Here is a 19838-nt window from a genome sequence, read left to right as displayed (position 1 = left end):
AACATCTTTCATTTTCTCAGGCTTCATGTGCTATTGTAAGAAAATACCTATTCATAATCTCCTGTAGGTGATAATGATGATATACAGTCATAATCCTGGAATTCTTAAGTGGTGCCAATACTGCTTTATAGCTGAGAAAAGAAAAAAAAAAATTGACCTGATTTGAAATGTAGCAGGTTAGTATGCAGGTTAGTGTGCTTTTTTTGCCTTTTCCAGTGGTTTGGATAATGAACAAATTGTCATCTCAACATCTCCTCTGCCACATTCTGAGCCGAGAGCTGCACATGAGCCTGAGTGACAGCAAACCACACGCTGCCCGGTGCCTGCCTTGCTTTGCAGGGGTGAATTCATGAGGACAAATTACACCTTTGATTTATCCTTTAAACAAAAAGAAAGGAAAACAGTAACATTAATTGCGACGAGCTCTGGTTGCATTGCATTTTTTGTAGCGATCAATATTCTGGGCATTGTAAGCAGCAGCTTTACATAATAAATAGCTGCATTATATAATGCTAGTTAAATTTAGAAATGGTTATTTTATTACCTTTAGCACACATAAAATAGAGAGTGATAGAGCTGCTCAGAGCCCAGGAGCTGTCTGAGGATGCAGGGAGCAGCTGGGCCTGGCTGTGCACCGTGAAAATAAACCCCAGCAAAGCCAAAGCCACTCAGTGCTCTGGGTCAACGTCAAACATTTCGGGGGGTTGGGGGTGGCAGGGGCGGGCCCTGCTCTGGAACATGGCATGCTCAGGAGCAAAACATCCCTGCACAATAAAGATGGAAGATTTATTATGAAGGAATGAAATGTGCTACTTTTGTTCTCCCTGGTGTCCCCATAAAGCCTTTGTTTGACAGGCTCGGTCGGGCTCTGGGCAGCTACAGTCCCTTCCGTGAGGCTGCTGGCTGCTTTGAGACCAGTTGTGTGCAGGCTATAGATCAATTATCTCCCTGCTAGGGATAAACAGTGTTTCCCTTTTTCCTCTTCAGTAGCATTCGCTGTTAGCATAGGAGGCCTTTCTTTCCCTTCCAGGCCACACACACACACACACACACACGCACACACACACACACACACACACACACACACACACACACACACACACACACACACACACACACACACACACACACACACACACACGCACACACACACACACACACACAGAGTTACTGGAGGGAGGGGATGGAAGAATTCAAGTTTGTTGCATTAATCTTCATAGCCTGATCCTCTTGGAGCCTGCTGCTGCTAAGTTAGTGTTCGGCATGCTGCCCATTTGCAACAGGCTGGAAGGACCAACCCTTTTGTTACAGATAATTACAAGACATCTCAATCTAATAAACGCCCTGAAATGAGAGCCTCTGGAACCGGGAGTTTGGAAAAATACAGCTGAGGAAAGGCTGAAGTTGTGAAATCTTTAACTAAGCAGGAACAGTGTTGTTTGGCTGTTTCCTAATGCACAGGGAGCTCCAGGGTGGGAAACGAAGGGACTTTAATTAGGACATCAGACCTTAGATGTTCCTTCTGCTTGCTGTGGCTGGTACCCATTTATGGAGGGCTCAGACACTCTCAGAGAGGGCTGGAGCTGGAGCCAAACTGTGGATGGAGTTAAGTGCTCTCTGCATTGCACTCTCCATTGCAATTAGAGGGCTCCGAATTAAAAGTTAATCTAAAGCACCAGCAAACTTAAGTAATGTTCAGTTCTAGGTCACAGTTCTACAAGGAGAGCCCATAGGTTCTTACTGGACTGAACCAAAATCCTGATTTAAAGGAGCATCCAGGGGCGCTTTTTTAAAAATATGGATTTGGGCCCATATCAGGAGTATCTCTACTAAATACATGCACTTGATTTTTGTCAACTGCTGTTCACACTTTTAGTATAACAAGAATCCTACCCAGCATCTGTTGTGCATGGAAGTTTCCAGACTACTGAGCAGCACGTAGCCACTTCAGAGAAATCATTAGAAATCCTTTAGCTGAGCTGGTGTGAGAGACAAAGAGTTAAAGCCAAATCCCATTTTAAAGTAAACTTTGCAAAAGCAGTGAATTTTCTCAAAGGCTGACTGCTCTTGATTTGCAAGGATGTTCCTAGTCCTGATTTCAATTAAAGAGAAATCCTCAGGCATTTCTTCAGTTCGGCGGTGTCCTTTATTCCACATGGTTATATATTGAGTAATAAACAAAACAAACAAAGACTGTATTCTGCAATGAACTGCACAGGTCCCGTGCAATCTCAGGGAAATCAATAGGTCAAGGTCTGGCCTTGGATTGCCTCAGTATCAGTTGTCAATAATTCCCCCAGCTTCAGCAGAGTTTACATCTGTGTAAGTAAAAAATAAATGTGGAGGTACAAATCTGTCTGTGTATTCCCTTAAAAAAAAAAAAGAGGAAAAAAGTAATACTGAGGTAGCCAGCATTGCAAGCTCTGATTTATTTGCCAGGCCCCCCGAAATCATGAGAGTATATTTTAAAGAAAACATTAAGCCCAGCTTTGGGATCTCTTTCTTTGCTTTCTGTTGTTGCATCCCTGGCTCCCAGCTTTCCCTGCAGTTCACAAGGTCCAAGACCTTGTTTGTACAGTGGTGGCTGAGGCTCACACAACCGTGTGACTGGGTCTTTAAATAGTAGCGATGATGAGGATGATAATAATAAAAATTTTAAAAATATTGTTAACAATTTGGGGTTTTTTGCAAGTGCTGAATTACAGATTTCTTTCATCCTGCTCCTGATAATATTTTAATAATGGTATGTTTTCCACCACAGCAGGCAGCACCAAGGAATGCCAAAGCTGAGATGGACACGGGGGAAATGAGTTAGGTCTGTGTTTCCTCCCATTTTCCTCCTGCCCCATGAGCCCCAGTGATTACCCTTGGCACTGGACAGGTCCTGCTGCTGCTCAGGGCAGGTGCTGAGCTCTTTGGATGTGGATGCAGAGCAGCTTTCGAGGTTACACACCTGGGTTTGTATCTTGCTCACACTAGAAAGGTTCACATGGAATTTGTGCTGGAAGGGGGTGATTTGTGTTCCATCTGTTAATTAAAGCAAAGGAAAAGGAAGGTGAGACAGGGGCCTTTGTCACCCTATAAGGTCAAAGGGACAAGACCCACATGTGATTCCCTGTTCTGGGAGGGGAAGGAGGCAGAGGGTGGTGGTAAAAGCACCTCAGCAATGGCTGTGACTTCCCCACAGTCCCACTGCAACTCTGTGACAGAGTGGGCAGTGGAGTGGCCTCAAGGTGCCAGGGCTGTGGCACCGAGGGCAAACAGTCAGCCTTATACCTCTGGTTTAACACTTCCCTGGAGTGAGAAAGTACTTAGATTGGAGACATTTTAATGTCTCCCTCTATCCTGTTGTAGCTGAACCTTGTTTTGAAATAGATCAGATTTTCATTCCCATTTAAGCCAGCATAAATCAGGAGTTAATCTAGGCAAAGTCACCCAGCTCTACTGAAGCCTGTGGAAATGCACTCGCAGGAGATTGCAGTCAGGCCTTGTGCTCTGAGAAAACACTCACTGCACTGGGAGAGCAAAACTGTGCTCTGGAGCCACAAATATCATTACCCACCTTTTGACATGGGCTCTTCAGCTCTCCCATCCTCTGGTTCAGCCTGGCCAGAGCTTGCTCGGTGTGTGCATTACGGTCCATATGCCCTTTAATCCTCCCCATGTGCGTCTTCCCAAGTCTTCATTTGTATGCACACATTTAGTAATCACTCACTCTGACCATAAAGCCTACAGGATTTTAAATTGAACTGAAGTCCCAAATGCTTAAAAAGAATTTATGTTGCATAATTGTACGTGTTTGCCTGAAAACAAACAATGATGTATGGCTAAAATACTCTCCTGGGGAGATGACTCAGATCCTTCCTTATGACTTAGACCTTGCTGGGCTGCTGGTGGTGCAGCTTGTAATCTCTGCTCTAGATGCAGGGCAAGGGAAGGCAAACAAAGGAGCAATGCATCGAGCAAGGGGCAGAAGATCAGAAACCATGAGTTATCTGGAGCTTTTGTGCAGACAGCACAGGACACACCTGTACCAGTGGTACTGGATCCGGAGTGGGGGGAGGGTGAGTTTCCCACCCCAGGGTGCCCTGCAGTGATGAGGCTTCACACAGTGCCAGTTTGGGTGTTTTGTAATCCACGAGGGTTGCAGGCAGGTCCCTCATGCCTGGGTGTCTCCTGCCAAGCGCTGAGCAGATGATCCTGACACATGGGCTGCTTTGTCTGTGCCCTACAAATGTTCTCGCCATCAAGTCAAGAGTTCATGTGGGTTTTTGCTGTCACTGTTTTCACTTTAAACATCTTCCTTTACTTTGTTTTCAGTAAACATGCTGTATGTCCCAAGGACGCAGTCTGACTGTTGATAATTAAGTCAGTTCTTCAACCAGGGCTCAAAAAGCTATATGAAAGTTTTACTTTGTGGATGTGATATTCAACCAGTGCTTAAATGTCCTTCAGCTGTGATGGCCACCCCCAAGAGTCCTAAACAGGTGTGGGAAAGATCAAAGAGACCTTAATGTGTTTTTAAGATCTGCTTGGTGCATACATAAAACAGTTTCCAGTGGTGGCTTTGCAGATTTGGGGATTTTGCCGTTTTTCTGCCGTTTGCAGATTTGGGGATTTCTGTTCTGAGCACGCACTAAACCCGTGGCTGCCTCTGTGTGTGATCTGGATGTGGCCTCAAGTGGATCTATCCCCTTCTCTCTGTCATTGCCAGCTGGGCAGGGGATATCTCAGGGTCTGTAGCTCTTTGTCAGTGCTGGAAGTTCAGGGCACACTCTGGTGTAACTTGATGCACTTGCAGCTTTGCAGCCCTGGCCAGTGCCCTCCACCCTTCCTTTCCTAAACCAAAAACATCAGGTATGAAGTTACCATTGCGGAGCAGACTCTGCTTTCCATTCCAAGCAAAGCATAGCACAGCAGTCTAATACCATCAGTTTGCAATGAAAGAATATTAAAAATAGGAAGAAAAAAACAAACAAACAAAAAAAAAAAAGGTTGACTTCGTGGCAGAGAATAAAATAAGAAACTTTTTTCTGCAGGCAATGCCAAGCATCGTCAGGGAATATATCAATTCATAACAGCTGTGGGCAGCTATTTCTGTCCCAGACTTCACTAGTTTAATGGGAGCAGCATGGTGAAAGTTAACAGATCTGTGTCCAGCAAGGTTAATTCCGAGGTTACCAGATTATGATGCAAAGAAAATCTGCTGGTGTTTTTCTGTCTCGCTATGAATAGCACAGTTGCATTATTGCTACCGGAAGGGTAGTCAGCTCTTCTCAGTCTGTGGTCTCCCGCTGTGGAGGGAGGAACTTGTGAAAAATCGGTTTCCTTTCCAAACATACCCTTCTGCCTTTCTCATTCAGTGCCTACGTAACCAGAATGCTGAAGGGGTGGCTGCTAATATCACAACTGCTTCGGATCATGTTTTGCAAGAGTCATTATTTTCTTTAAGTCCAATCAGTAAGTTTTGTGCTCTTTATTTTTTTTTTTTTTTAAAGAGGTAATAAAACCCAGAAGAGTTTTAAAAAATGCTTTCAAGCAATGTTTCTGCAAAAATGCTTCTGGTTTTCTCTTCCACCCTGTCACATCTCCTGTTCCAATATTATCTGTGTGGCCTTTCCACCCTGTAGCATCAGTGGCAATGGCAGCAGGAGGCCACTGTGCTTTTTGCAGATGATTTCCAGTCTAAACACACCCAGCAGCCTAAAAGAGGAGGAAAAAGACAGGCAGTGAGGAGATTCGCAAACAGCCCCATGGGAAGGTGGTGGCAGAGGAGAATCTCTTGGCTCCTGCCATGGTGCTCTGTCCTGTTGAGGGGGGGCTGCAGCCAGTTTGTGCTGCCCAATTTGACAGACAGCGTGAAAACAGTTTCATTTCCTGACTGTACAAGTGTAACTCACAGAGGCCGATTGGCAATGATGGTTTAGAAGTGAAATGAAAAACTTTCCAGCTCAGCTTTAGACACATCAGTCCAGAATAGAGCTAACCATATACTTTCATAATGTGCTTTGAGAAACTGGTCAAGGTACTTGAAGAAGTGCTAAGTACCATTAATAGAGCTGACAGGATAAGTCTGAAACTCTGCTGATAAAATACCTACTTCCATCAAAATGCATTCAAAATTATTTGTGTTTTCCAAAGGCTGACCAGATTTAAAAAAAAAAAAAAAAAAAAAAAGGAAAAGAAAAGAACACAACAGTGGCCTCACCTTGAGTCCTGTGTGCAGGTTTGGGCACTGAAATGTAAGAAAGTTATAAAGCTACTAGACAGCATCCAAAGGAAGGACATGAGGATGGTGAAATGCCTCAAGGGGAAGCCATAAGAGGAGTGGCTGAGGTCACTTTGTTTAGACTGGAGGAGACTGAGGGGAGACCTCGTTGTACTTTTCAGCATCCTCACAAGGGAAGCAGAAGGGCAGGTACTGGTATCTTCACTCTCATGACCAGTGACAGGACTCAAGGGAATGCACTGAAGCTGAGTCAGGGGAGATTTAGGTTGGATATTAGGAAAAGCTTCTTCACCCAGAGGGTCATTGGGCGCTGAACAGGCTCCCCAGGGCAGTGGGCACAGCCTGACAGAGTTCAAGAAGCATTTGGATGACACTCTCAGGCACATGTTGTGATTCTTGGGGTGTCCTGTGCAGGGCCAGGAGTTGGATGCCATGATCCTTCAGGGTCCCTTCCAACTCAGGATTTTATATGATTCTATGATATTTTTAACTCTGGGAATTGCAACCCTGTTTTATTGTTTATTATATACTGTAATAATAGAAAGTAAAGGATTCTCAATAAAAATTAAATGCTTTAATCTATCCAGAATGGTCTTGTCTTCCCTTTGGTTTTGAGGAGAGTTTCAGCAGTTTTCTTCTGAATCAAAATTAAACCAGACTTGAAGCAGTCAGGCTCTGCAGTGAGCTGGAAGGTGCAGCCCCAGCATCCCAGTTCTGCAGTACCAGTTTGCTGTGGGGCTTCCCCAAGGATCTGCTCCGTTGCTCAAGCACAGGAGAGAGAAGGTGCCCCAGTCTTGCATTCACAGTGCAAGTCTGAGCTGAGCTGCTTTGTGGTTGCTCCAAGGAAAATGAAGACTAGGTCATGAACTTAAAATAATGCTCTTTGATTCTCTCAGGCTATATATAAACTGCCTGGAGGATTCATGTTGCAGCCTGCTCCAGCAGGATCTTGGTCTGCTAAGTGTTCAGGGAAGGGAAGGGAAGGAAAGGGAAGGGAACTTTACTATCCCTAGTTTTTGTCAGAAGGGCAGTGGTGTGCAGCCAGGCCATTGACCCAAACCTGCCTGTTCAGGGCCCTCACTGCTCCCTGTGGCTGCACTGTACATGGGACATCACCGTGAGTGTCACCTCCATCCAGGGAAGAGGGAGTAGAGGAGCCCCCTGGTTCTCCTGCCTTCACAAAACGCAAAGCAGGGAGCAGGGAAGAGCCTTTCTAGAGCTTTTTACCTCTGACCATGGAAATGCAGTCTCAGTTCTCCAGCTGTCACTGGTTAATCAGCATCTTCCCCAGAGCAGAACAAGGATCTGACTCATGACTCAGAGCCACATCCCCACGCCTGGTCTCCTCCAAGGGGAATGCTGCCCTTTCCATGGGGATGGTTAAGTCCAAAAGCATGAAAATAGCAGGGGTTTAGGGTTGCTGGGCTTAAAATGGACCTTCAGAAATAGTTTAGTCAGATATTACCTTGAGCATTTTCTATGTGTATTCTTGCTAACAAGCTCTTGTTAGAATATTTCTGGAAAATAAACTCTGGCAAGACATGAGCAGAGCCAAGAAGACTTATTTAAGACAAGCAAATATTTGTGGGAAAACTTGTGTCTGTTTGTGCTATGCACCCAACACTATCATTCAGCATTTTCCTTGAGATACTTTTTGATCAGAGGAGAGATCAATTACCATGTATCCATTTCTGTGTTTTCCAGCTGTGAGGCACCAGTAGAAATGTCAGTATTTCCTCCAAGAAGAATTTGGGTTTGGCTCAGAACTTCACTTGAAGAGTTAACATTTCTGGAGCCATGACCTCAAAACCACAAATAGAAAGAAAAATAACGTAAGATAGATGAGCACAGAGTTCTGGAAGCCCTGAAGAGTGAAAAACAAATTTCAGCATGTTTTGTAACCATCCTCTGGAGTTAGGAAAAAGGACATTTTAATAAAACTGCACCCTAGAGCCCACAGAAGTTTGCCTGATAAATCAAAAAACGCACAACTCAATGTGGGATGAAGGCTGGGTCTGCAGTCCTCTAGCTCTGAAAACACCATCCCAAACATAGGAGCAGGAAAGCTGGTGTTGGCCACTAGCTAAGCCACTGGTTGCTGGACTCCACCAGACTCCCCTGAGCAACTCAATAATGGTATTTTTCTCACTGAAAATCACCTGGTGATTTTCTGCCAAATCAACACACCTGATCTGTGAAAAGAGATCCAAGTCCACAGCTCTGACCCCATCTCCAGGTTAACATCCCTGCCCCACCAGCCCCAGCTGTGGCACCACTGTTGCTGGGTTAATGGTAGGACTTGAGATCTTAGAAGTCTTTTCCAACCTAATTGAGCTTCATTTCAGGGGAGTGGAGTCCAATGGTCCCAGTGACCACATTGTCAACGAGGATACAAAAGACTTTGTGAAATCTGTATTGAAGAGAGCGGAATGTCACAGTCACTGTTCTCCTTTCCATGTGTGCAACTCCTCATTGGAGTTATTTATCCCCCCTCCTCCTCCTGCTTCTGTCTTTCCATCCATTGCTTTTCAGGCCATTTCCTCTGTCCGTTGTCTTCCTGCTTACAACATTTTGTTCTGGGCTGACGTCCCTTTGTCATTTCCCACAAATACGCTGTACAAGAGGGCGTTATTTGTCTGCACCCAAATAAAAGGATGGAAGAAACCAAAATTAGATCAGTAAGTCCACATGTGTAAAATGCCATGCAAACAACTGCCAAGTTTGCCCAAGTCAGAAAAGAGAAGGGATAAAATCAAGCAGCTGTGAAAATCAGGAATGATTTCACAAGCTTCAATAAAGATATCCAAACATGGGAATCCCTACACTTGTGTGGAGAGCTCTGAGTTATTGATTTCATTATCTTATGAGATACATCTCTTACAGCTCAGAGATGTTGCTTCTGTTTGCAGCTTCAGTGATGGTAAAAAAGGAGAATTATTCCAAAAAACATCTCTCCTGACGCACACTGGCTTCTGTTTCTCTACCACTTAAATGAAGGTGGTTGCAGTTGAATAAAGCAGATGGGAAGGGAGGGAATGCCCATGTAACACCAAGCAAGATGGAGCAAGACTAGAGGGCATCATCCATCATGCTTTGTACCAGGTGTCCCCACGTCCCACCCTCACTTGTAGGGTGGTCACTGTGCTGGGTGGTGATGCTTTGTGGTAAAAAACAATTTAATAGCTGGGTATCTGTATATACTCAGATGATTTTGCTGTGGATTGGAATCTAATGACTGGAAATGGGATCATGAAGTGCTGTGTCAGACTGGAAGGAGCGATGTGCCATGGGGGGTCTGTGTTGAATCCAGTTTCAAGATAATGCCTTAGTTAATGGGGAACAACACTGCATGAATGATCTCAGCAGGTGTTTCTGAATTTGAGGAGTGATGAACAACACAACTACTTGGCAAATAGGGCTTACAAATTTGCTTAAGGAAAAAAAAAAGTGAGAAACCCCATCTCCTTGCCTGCAAGCATACAGTGCTTTGCATCAGCAGTGCTGTGCACACTCTGCTCAGGGCTGATGGGGCTTGTGGTATCCAGTTGCAGTCGGATGAAAGCGAGGGGAGACAAAAATAGCTCTGCAGCCCACACCCCACCCACAGAACAGCACAAGTCACCCAGAGCAGTTGTTTGCTGTATTGGAGGCTGCTGGAGCAGCGTTCTCTGCAGTTGCAACCTTCTGGCAGGTTAAAGCTGTGCTTGGGGACAAGTATCACACTCTCATCAGCACCCAAACCTTCATGCAACAGAGGATTTGCTTTACTCCAGGTGGAGCTGGAGCCATGTTGAGAGCTGGCCACTGTTGCCCACCACATAGCCAACCCTCAAGCAAGGATCTTTTTCCCACATGCTCCCTGCTCCAGTTTGGCCAAAACAGCCTTAAGCAAGGGAATGCAAGATTAATCACCCACTTTTCCCCAGGCCATGTGCTGTCCTTTTGTCCCTGTGGTTTCTCATAGAGTTTCTAAGCAGGAGAGGTGTTGCCTGGAGGCTGTCACCGCACTCCCAGGCAAAGTTTCTGGTGCTTTGGTTGTCTTCTCCATCATTTTAGACCTTCAGGGGAGTTTCTGAGAGGACAAAAGATGATGCTGAGACTGACAGAGCGGTAACGATTTGAGTTTCTCCATCCTGCATATGAAACGTCAGCAAAGGCAAAAATTTTCTTGCAATATAAGGTAAGCTGTCTCTCATAAATCCCAAAGCTGCCTCTCATAAATCCCAAACTTGAGTCCCCACGGTGACATCTCTCTGTCCTGAGCCTCTTGTTCAGAGAACCCCAAATCAAGCCAAGTTGGGTGTGGTTAGGAAGGGGATGGTGTCACACGCATCTGACACCCAAGACAGAATTCAGTGGCCCAGGAGAATGAGCCAGGACTTGTTTGTCTTTGGAAGAGAATACCATCTCCTCAGAAGTTGCTCAGTTCTGTGGTTTCTCTCCAGTGATCCTCAGCATCACAGGGCTATCATGGTCCTGCTTGCCAAAAGGAGGTGTCCAAAGGAGGGCAATGCAGATGGTGAAGGGCCTTGAGGGGAAGCCTTGTGAGGAGTGGCTGAGATCATTGGGTTCAACCTGGAGAAGAGGAGGCTGAGGGGAGACCTCATTGCAGTTACAACATCCTCATAAGGGGAAGAGGAAGGGCAGGCACTGATCTCTGCTCTGTGGTCACAAGTGACAGGACCTGAGGGAATGGCCTGAAGTGGTGTCATGGGAGGTTTACGTTGGCTGTTAGAAAAAGGTTCTTCCCCCAGAGGGTGGTTGGGCACTGAACAGGCTCCCCAGGGCAGTGGTCACAGCACCAAGCCTGGCAGAGCTCAGGAAGCATTTGGATGATACTCTCAGGCCCATGGTGTGACTCTTGGGGATGGTCCTGTGCAGGGCTAAGGGTTGGACTCCATGATCCGTGTGGGTCCGTTCCAACTCAGCATATTCTGTGATTCTGTGGGTTACCCCAGCTCTGTTAGTCCTTCTGTAAGCACTATGGATATTTTTGACTGTCTTTTTCAATTCCAGCTGAAGTCGATGCCACAGGCAGCTCTCTTAGTAGATTGCTTTCGTGATTTATGCAGGCCCAGAAGAGTCCAAGGATCATTTATCTTCAAACCAGGAGAGAGATGAAAGAGTCATGGTAGTAAAATTTCCTGCAGAGCTAGATCTGAGCATCAAAGAGGGGAAAATGTCATTGTTTTACCGAGACACGACGACGTGAGGCAGGTTTTAATGCTAGGGGATTTTTTTCTAACTGCATAATTTACCTTAAAATGAAAAAGAAGTTTTGGGAAATGAAAGAAGGGCAAAAAAGCTTGGTGAGCACTGCTGGAAAGAGCTCTCTTGGAGGGGAGTAGAGCCTGAGGGGCATGTTCCTGGGATGTGGAGGCAGCACTGCCTGTGGTGCCTGCATGAGGCCACACGCCTTCATGACACAGGTGTCTGCCCCAAATCCTGATGGGCATGTTCTGGATCTGCACAGCAGCGTGAACGTGTGCGTGTTGTGCTTTGTCCAGAGAAGTTGTGGATGTCCCATCCCTGGAAGTGTTCAAGGCTGTGTTGGATGGGTCTTTGAGCAACCTGGTCTAGTTGGTGACATTCCTGACCATGGCAGGGGGGCTGGGTCCCTCCCAACCCAAACCATTCTATGATTCTGTGAAAAAGAAAGTTCCTGATCTCAGTGAGTCCAGCTGAAAATATGGGAAACATCCCTCAGCCACACTCCTTGACCAGCTCCTGGGCCAGGGGTTTGATGGAGCATCAACCAACCACAGCAGCAGGTCCTGCGAGGTGGGGACACATCTCCCCTCGCCCTGCCTCAGGAGTCACAACCAAAGCTCAAGTCTTGGGAAATCTGATCACATCAGAGGGCTGGAAGGAAACTGAAGGAAGGAGAGGGCTGGGAAAGGGTCTGTTTACATTTGCAGCAGATGCTATCTAGAGGAGGAAAATACTTTTATTTCCCCTGTGGACTGCCTGTTGATTTTCTTGCGGCAGGCACTAATGGAAAATAATAAAACCCATTTTAGTCAGGCTGTATCTAGAACACTTACAGGTCAAGCCAGTACTCAAAACAGACCGTTAGGGAACATAACACATTAGTTTGTCACTGGCATCTACAGTGGCCAGGGGATTTTTACCATTTGAAATTGAATTTTATAGGTCAAGGCCTTTCGTGGGCCCTGAAAAACAGTGTGTCTCTGTAAAGTTAACATGAATGTGGAGGCAGTTACTGGGCGTGGAGATATGCACTCTCTGTGTTTGTTAACAGTGAAAAAACCCAAAGGAGACCCATGGTGGAAACTGTGATACGGCTGTAAACCCCAGAATACCCTCATTAATTGTTATGGACTCACATATTTCAGTATCATCTTCCAGCCTCTAAATCAAACCCACAAAATGCACAGGAGGTGTCTTTCACTGAAAATTGTGTCCTCTTAGTTTGTAATTTAAAATTCACTGATGACTGTAAAGGAAGCTTGGCCACAGAAGCCTGAGTTTCTTAGAAATGAGTCAGAAGTAGATAATTTGTTTAGGGGAGATAAACTCAGTTCAAGATTCAGATAACCTCAAACGTCTTCCATGTGGTTTTGTATTTGACAGAATAAATAAAGCTGGGACATGAGGTGGTGCCTGAACTGCCACACACACACACACAGAAATGTGCACATACACTAATGTCTCTTTTCTTCTCCACCCCTTTCCTTTGCACAGCCCTGTCCTCACAGGCTGTATAAGGGCACCCAGCACTTACACAGTGGCTGCCCAAATTAGAGACAAGGGCCACCAAAAGCCTACCTGTGAGCACACTGGAGGCTGAGGGTGGTTCGTGCACTGTGCCCACAGGCTGCCCCCATCCCCAGTCACCTCAGGGATGAGGGTCCCCCACATCGTGCTGTGCCCCAAACCCAGGTGTTTTCCATGCTAAGAGCTCCTGGTACCGATGGCCTCATGGTGGTACCAAATCCAAGTGATGGGTGGGTCTGGCTGCGGGTGTCCCGGGGACTCACTGGGGTGATCTCACTCACCTCACCTGGTGATCTCCCAGGTGGGATGGGAAGCTTTGTTTTTGGACTCTTTTGTATGACATTCCTTTCTCTGCCATGGCCAAACAGGTCCAGGCTGCAAACCCCACTCTGAGCTGAGCAGACCCTCATATGAGGGCCATGAGGGTGAGGCCATTTGCTCACCAGAAGCAGGCACGCTGTGCGCATTCTCCATTCATCTCAAACACGGAGGAACAAAGTATCATTATCCCCATCTTCCAGAGAAGGTGTTTAATATGAGGCTTTGGCACCATGCGTGGGAACTCCCTACACGCCTTGTGTGCGTCAGAACTGCAGTTTATTAGTCCTTATCTGAACCGCACTTTGCTTTGCTCTCACTCCCATTGTATTTTCTCCATTGCTTCCCTAAACAGCATCTCCCAGGAGGAGGGGGCAAAGCCCCATCCCTGTGCCGAGGGGCTGTACAGAATCAACCCTGCCCAGTGCCTTTCTTACCATGCTGGTGCGTGTGCCAACCTCACAAATATCACTATGCTGTTTTCCCCTTCCTTTATCTATTTTTAACCCAACCCTAAATGTGCATCTCAGGAGTGAAGTGTGTTGTGTTGCCAGCAACTGATGGTAGGTGGGAAATCCATACGGCCACTCTGTTTCCCAGTATATCCACTGAAATCTGGAATCACTATCATTTCTGCAGGTTTTTCCTGTGATTCAGCTCTGGTAAAACCCCCTCTTGGGATGGAATGAATTGCATGGTGTGGCTGTGCTAAGTATTGATCGACGTTTTTGTCTTTATATGGAAAGCTGCACAGGCTGCTGGGCAGGAATCTGAGAACAACAAATATTAAAGCTGCTGATGTTTAGATAGCAACAAAGATCTCTGGTTCCTCATGCTCATAATGAAAACACTTCTTCTGTGCCACATGAGGAACTGGGGTGGACAGTAAGAGCCTCTGCAGAGAGGGTGGCAGCATAAGCCTCTCATGCAGGTGGAAACAGAAGGGACAGAGTAAGAATTCCCAGGGCAAAGCAGCACAGGAGCTAGAAATAGCACTTATGTCTCCAAATTACCATTGCACAGTGCTGCACAGTACATGAAAACCCCACCACTTTTCTTTTTCTCAATGCTTTTATTACCTTAAAGCTTCTAAAACCTTCCTTGTCCATGGAGAGGAAAGATTACCCAGTAAAATCCAAGGATATAAAACTTGGGGGAAGGGAAAGAAGAGATCGGTTTAAAGAGTGTGTGAATGTAAGAAATAACGAAGTTCAAGTCAGTAGGCTGCTTTTGCTGACTCTGGCGAACTCTCATCTCAGGGACCTGTGGTTTCCCGCGGGTCTGCAGTGCTGCCCAACCACGCTGCCCTGCTCTACCTGCCAGCAGCTCTTTGATCAGCCCCTTCTCAGATGACAAAAAAATTGCATGGGCTGTCCAGATCTCGTCCCCAGCTGATGGTGGTTTTCATGTTGAATCAAGCACCGAGCTCCACGTTTTTGCTGAGCTCCCTGTCGTGTCCAGCTGATCCTCCCTGCTCAGTGGCAGCAAGCAGAGTCCAGGAGTTGCTGTCAGTGGAAAGGCCTTGGGGACACGACCCAGACAATGAGATCCATTTGGATATGCCCTTGTGGTGTTCATGGCCGTGTTGGAGCCATGGAAAATCACAGAAGGAAAAAGGCCTCTGGAAGATGCAAAGTGTTTCTGTGCACTGTCAGGGAGAGATTACCCAACATGGAGAGAGGAGTGACTTTTAATCAGAACAAGTGAGTCTCAGTGCTGTAAAATGCAGTGACCCACAACTCACAGCAAGTGCCAGTGGGAACCACCCTGGGTGCATGTTGGGTGCAACCTTCCACCTAGTTGGCAATTTCACCCGTGTTGCAAGGTAGCCAGCTCGGGGATTTCACTCCCATGAACGTTAAATGTATGCAAGAGTTTCAGGATCAGACACGCTGATTTTTTCCTCTGCTGCTACGAGCCTGTTGCACAACAACATGCCTCCAGTGCAGAGCAGGGATGTCCACTTTCTGCATAGCACCTGGGCCCCCAGGCTGTTCCATCCAGGACATACTGGCACACAGTGCTCACCTCACACTCCCATTCCTAGCTCAAGTATTTCAAATCTGTATGATTCCCTTAACTTTTTTTTTTTAAAGACCCTGCTATTGCTGACTCCACAAAGGACTGCATGACATAATGAGAGAACTTTTCTAATGACCCAGAGACTTTTAAACTAAATGTAAAATGTTTATTGCAGAGACGCACGCCCATACATTATGCATCACTGTTTTAATACAATAACATAATTCTGGTAGAAATTATCCATGTGAGTCGCATCAATTTCAGCTACTATTCTTTGCATGCTTGACAATCTGGTCATTCAGCTGTAGAAAAGTGCTTTTACTTGATTACTTATGCTGTTGATAATCGCTGTGGTTTTTTGGCAGTGCCAAGACTTTATTTTGCTGCCTGAAATTGCCACCACTCTCCATGGAGGGACCGGGTGTAGCTGTGGCTGCTCTGCCAAACCCCTGTGGCTTCACCCGACACCGAGGAATGCACAGACTCCAGCATAACACTTGGAGACTCATTTCATCTGTGTGGGCTCTCATGGGCTGCCATCAACCCGCCTCATGCAGCCAGGAGAACAGCATTGTCCTCCCTCTGGCTCCTGGGTCACTGCTTGCCAAAGCCCATGGCTATGGCCCTGGTTGGATGAGTGGCAATCACCATTTTGCTGATGCATCCCCAAATCCTGTACTCCCTTTGCTGGAGGGGCTTTCAGCAGTCACCCATCTCTAGCAAGTTTTGCTTTGTCTGCAAAAGGAGTGTGCCAGGGCAGTGGAGGTGTGTGCTGTGCAGGACAGAAAAAAAAAAAGAATGTTCTTTATGTGGTAAGAAAAAAATCCCAAAGGGGAGAGCTGCTGAAATCATAAGCTCACAGTACGGATATGAAGAATGGGAGGCATACGATGTGTGACTACATTTGGGCGGTTATTATACTACTATCTTTCTTCCTGAGTTTCGTCAGCCTGTGTTTCAGAACCAGAGAAAGATGCCTAAAATAACGGTGAGCCTGAAGGCTGAGTTAACCTCCTGTGCTCAGGAATTCCCAGAGCAAAGCAGGGCCCTCCCCAGGCAGGGCAGCAGCGCTGGTCACTCTCCCTCCTCACAGGAGTGTTTGCTTGTCCTGCCACTGCACGGGGAAGCTTTGGTCTCAGCCTGGGGATGCCTGGTGAGCATCAGCCTGACCAAAAGGCTTGTTCCTGCCCCCAGAGAGCTCACAGACCTCCCTGGCTGCAGCCCACAGAGGGGGCAGGTCCCGATGCCACCCTGCTCTTGGAGTCCCACTGACATCAACCCAAGGTGTCACCCCGTAGGCGAGAGAGGAAGTTTCTGCCCACGTTTGGCCACTGCTGACTTTAGGACAAGGACTTATAAATCAGAGCGAGGGCTGACGCTCACAGCTACCAGCCCTGGGCCGCGTTGGGCTGATTTATTTTGTGTGGGAGCAGCAGTAGCAGTTTACGCCTCTAGTGCAGATTACAAGATAAATCTGGCTTTCAACGAGACCCACTGGTGACTGACACTGACAGAGCTTCTAAATCACCACGGCTGCCGGGATATAGCCATGGGCTGGGTTTGGCCCTGCAGGTCAGGTCTCTTTTTGGCTGGTGTAAATCAGCAGGGCTTGGATTGAGATGTGATGTCAGGTTCGAGCGCTGGGCTCATTTTTATTTAAGTGTCTGTATGGTAATTCCAGCTCAGAGGGACACCTGAGGGCTGCAGCCCTTCTCTGCTTGAACTGTCAGCTTTTGCTATGCTCAGATCTACCTTTTGCAGTGCAAGCTTTAAGGATTGACTAAAATTTTCCTTATGGGTGCCACACAAATACTCTTTTTAATACCCACTTCATGCTGCCAAGGTCCATCTGTGTGAAATGAGTATCCTCCTCAGCACTAATTTCAATTACTAATATGCTCCAAAAACTTTTCCGCTGACGTTGATGTTACAGACAGATTGTCAGCCAGTAGAAGCTGGCTTGGGCTCCTTGAAACAGCCAATGCTGTTTGTTTCTGGAGATGTTAAAAACACATGAATGTGGCAGTAATGAACACAGTGGTGCTGTATCAATGGTTGGACTTGATCTTAGAGGTCTTTTCCAACCTTAATTATTCTGTGGTTCTGTAATATTCTGATGTGCATAAACTCTCCAGCATTAAGATCCTGCAAACAAGAGGTGAAAGTCCTCACCGTGCTCTGACAGCACTAAGTTCTTCTGACGCATGTCCTGCTGCCATCAGCAGTGTGGCATCGCTGCCAGATGTGCTGCCACCACAGCCAGGGAATCTCCTTGTGCTCTTATTGGTGGGATCGATTCCATCTTCCCATGAGCATGCACCCAGAGCAGGGTCAGAGCTGTAGAGTGGGCAGGGCCACTCACCTGCTCCATCCGTGGAGCTGATCCTTGTCCAAGCATTGCTGTTTGACATTGTGGGAGCACAAGTGCATGTGATCCTCTATCAGCATCATACCCAGACCATAAGGTCATTTCTAGACAGGTTTTATCTGGGCAAATTACACCATAAATGGAATAACCCCACCAACGTACAGTATGTCATAAAAACAACCTCTTTTTGAAGTTAATTATGTTTTGCTTTTCTCTAGCTTTTTGCTAAGAAATTTGGTCTGGGACACACCAAACCATGTGGCAAGGGTCCAGTCTGGGCCAAAGGTGGAGAACATGAAACACCAACTCGGTTCAGAGAAAGCTACATGTCTGCTGTATCCCTCAGTATCCACCTGCTTCCCAGCCTGCTGCCAGCTTGGCACAACTCACACTTAGCTAGACATACATTGTGGGTGCAGTCATCACAGAGGGTCAGTAAAGTCACCATCAGTAAAACAGATCCATGGAATTTTGAAGACTATTGTATTTTCTAGAAAAGTCCAGCAGTTCTGGAGACAGTCAGGGATCAAAGTACTGCAATACCTCCATGATGGGCATGGAGGTAACATGATGGATATGGACATGGACATGAAGCCCAAGGCAAGTTTAAAGCAAGAGAGATATTTTTCAGAGCTTCTTTACATCTTCACGAAATAAAAGCTAAACCACAAAAGCACTGTTGCTCCTTCTTGGCAATGTTCAGAGAGACTGGAGATACTGAAGTGCCTTTACAAGTGGAAGGAAATATCCTGTGGGTTTGGGGTGCATGTAGTTATTTATTCATTTAGCCTTCATTCTGAGGAATTCACTTTGCCATACTTTAGATAAGCAACCATTTAAAGCAGAGTCTTCTATAGTTGTGAATTATCTCCGTGGCTTTCATTACTATCCTGATTAGACCCCTGAGGGCAAAGCATCAGCTGGTGCAACAGGACATCGAGCCACTGATGGGCCTTACAGCAATTAGTGCTGGTTGCAAATTTATCTCTCCATGTAACTTAGTAGCTAGATGGCACTGAAGGTATTTTGTGGCATCTACTGTCTCAGGTATGGCAAAGAAATTACTAATTTGCCTGTGAGTGGCAAATAGTTGCAGAAATTAGTATTATTCATTTTTATTGCTTTTGGACCAAATTCTGGCTGCTACTGTCACTGTCTGAAGTGGGTGTTGTGACAGTAACATCTCAGTGTGATAAGCAATTCAGACCCCTCACTATCCAACCCATCACATCCCAACTCCATAGACAGCCAGTGGGAGAACTGATGCTAACATGTGTTAGTCATCCAGTACAGATGGTCTGCAGACCACTAGAGACTCCACATAGATATGAGGTAAGGCAAGCACGAGATGTGGAGTAATCTAAGAGAAGAGTAGAGAATATTGAAAAAGGCTGGAGGCAGAAGAAATCGCCATTTCTGGGGCTGTTTATAATTTGTGACTGACTTGGCACAGGGCTTTCATTCCTTACCGCAGAGGGGAGTTGCCAAACTTGGGAGCAGCTCGGGTTTTCAAAGTCTCATGATTTCATCTCCTTGGCTGCTGGTACAAAAGCGTGGTGCTCCAGGACCCTTATTTATTTTATGATTCAGGCAGAAAGTTCTCAGTCAGAATCACAAAATCATTACAGCTTGAACAACGTGTTCAGTGATTCAAGACCATTTCTCACCCACGTTAGCGCTCCCTGCGCTGCTCCGCTGACTCCACCACAGTTCCCCTCAGAGTTTCTCCATCTTCAGAATTACCTTTTGGCACCACTCCTGGTGAATGAAAATAGGAAGCTGGATTGCTTCACTAATAATCTTCTTTCCAGTTTGTTTCAATTATGCTTCTTTTCCAGTGGGTGTTAAACAGTTGTTCTGGTCTCACTGGTTCAAGGCATGTAAAATATGTACATAAGGTTGTATATAAGAGGCTCTGCAGAGAAATAAAGGAGCTGTTGCCCCACCCGCTGAGGACAGGTCTGTGTCAACTGGCCCAGCACAGATTTGGGAAGGAAAACATGCCCCAGTGCCAGTGGTGCTGGAAGGCTGTGAGACCCTGAAGTAGCACATGGTGCTGCTCCCACAGGGATCAGGCGCCAGTGCAGGCAGCTGAGAGGTTCCTGGGTGCCACCAGAGCAGCTCCTCCTTGTGTCTATGATGTCCCTTGCAAGCACAGCCCAT

At 46.4% G+C, this 19838-nt stretch overlaps 1 long non-coding RNA gene across 1 annotated transcript; it reads right to left on the bottom strand.

Annotated features, from left to right (window-relative positions):
• Window positions 1-1927: 1927 nt before the first annotated feature.
• LOC113949273 lies at window positions 1928-3872 on the bottom strand. Its single transcript, XR_003528399.1, has 3 exons — window positions 3563-3872; window positions 2954-3027; window positions 1928-2318 (listed from the first exon to the last, which is right to left on the bottom strand). It is a non-coding gene; the product is annotated as an uncharacterized LOC113949273 (long non-coding RNA).
• Between the last annotated feature and the right edge of the window lie 15966 nt (window positions 3873-19838).

The sequence above is a fragment of the Corapipo altera genome, unplaced genomic scaffold, assembly GCF_003945725.1.
Source record: "Corapipo altera isolate COAL_440 unplaced genomic scaffold, ASM394572v1 113, whole genome shotgun sequence".
NCBI lineage: Eukaryota > Metazoa > Chordata > Aves > Passeriformes > Pipridae > Corapipo > Corapipo altera.
Note: the sequence above shows the minus strand (reverse complement) of the source record. Positions and strands in the feature narration are given on the sequence as shown.